Source organism: Thalia democratica, chromosome 1 (genome assembly GCF_965202585.1).
Source record: "Thalia democratica chromosome 1, ktThaDemo2.hap1.1, whole genome shotgun sequence".
Taxonomy (NCBI): Eukaryota; Metazoa; Chordata; class Thaliacea; order Salpida; family Salpidae; genus Thalia; species Thalia democratica.
The window spans coordinates 91,820,724-91,822,480 of record NC_139165.1 but is presented as its reverse complement, the minus strand read 5'-3'; positions in this window follow the sequence as shown (position 1 = coordinate 91,822,480).

Below are 1,757 nucleotides of genomic sequence, written 5' to 3'. Positions count from 1 at the left end.
ATACAATACAACTTACAACATTTATTGTTACAATTAACGCACTACTGAAAAGTTTTTGTTTGGAAAAAACCCATCAAAAAAAAAACCCATCAAACTTATAAAATTTTACTTTTTTTTTTTAGTTAAGTACTAATTTATCTATTTCTAGAACCAAGAATGTTTTTTTAATTTTTGTAACGAAGTTTGTATACAATATTTACAACTGTCAATATTTAAACTGTTGTATAAAAATGAAATTGTAATTTTCTATAATATTATGTTTTTGAGCTATACTAGGGGTGGGCAACGTACGGCCCGCGGGCCGAATACGGTCCCCAGAGTCAAAATGACCGGCCCCCAAACCTTTTTTAAATTTAAACGGAATCCGGCCCGCGGACGATGTATATTTGACCCGTTCATCTCTAATGTATTACTTTTCCATCCTTTTCTTCTATATCATTAAATTCAACGCTTTCAGTTAACGTTTTTTGCCACATAGGCTGTTTTAGGCTAACTCAGTCTAGTTTAAATTTTTATTCAAAAGTAAGGCTTTTTATAGTATAACCTTAATAAAACAGAAGTTATTATGTCAAAAAACAGTTAAGTTATAGTGTTTCTAGGCTTTACTTACACTTTTTAAAGTTTTAGATATACTAAGTTAGTAGTATTCCCAGATTATTAGATTAGTTATTAATAAATCTAAAGCTAATTATTTAAGAGAAACAAAAAAAAGTCAAGAATGGTAATCCAGAAAAATAACAGAAAGCTCAAACAAAAAAGACTTCTAAAAAATCTAAATATTTTAAGTAAGTTATTTTACTACTAAAGTCTTATATATCTTCTAACCATTGTTAGGATTTTTAAATTAATTAAAAAAACTAGTTTAATACAGATTTGGAGCATTTAAAAAAAGTATATTATACTTATATAAATGTTTTAAGACTCATACAAGAGTTTTCATTTATATAGTGGCTCTCTGTTCAGTATATGATTATGAAAATAAACCTGACTGTAACTTAGCTTTATTATAAATACAAAAGTAGTATTATTATTTTAAAAATTATAACAATGTTGTGTGAAGATTTTAAATTTTTAACATTTTAGTTCTTTTTAGTTTGAAATATTTACTGTTGATTGTAGAATTTTTGACTGATGTTTATTGAACTTAATATAGCGCTAAGATTGTTTGATCTAAGGACCTGGTTTACAAAAAAAACCGTAAGAAGTCAAAATAAGCCGAGAATAAAACAAAAACCACTTTTTTTATAGCAAATGTTATAATTATAAGATAAAGAGTAGAATAAGAACTGTCACTGTAAGCTATAATGTTATCGACTTTTCTAAAACAGACATATTTTTACGAAAATTTAAAACGATACATCAAGAACTTTGAACGCAAGTATGAATTGTTACCAGTTTCAACTGATGAGAGCAACATCATTACAACATTTTTAAGAGATGTTAAGTGCGATGGAGCACAAAATATTTTCAACATAGACTCGATGCACATTTTCAAATGAAGGATATCACTTCAGTGGGTGAGTCTGATAAAAAAAAAGCAACAATCTTGAGTTAATGCACGGCACTTGTTACGAAAATGCCCTTGAAATTATATACAGCGGATTTAAGAACTCTACTGCTGGTGCATGTATTCCTCAACGAGATAGTTGCGCCCAATTTACAAGAAACCATGTTTGACGGCTATTATAAAGGTAAAAGAAATAGTGTTAGTAACAACTTTCACAAATACATATACAAAAAGAGCCAGGAAACCACTG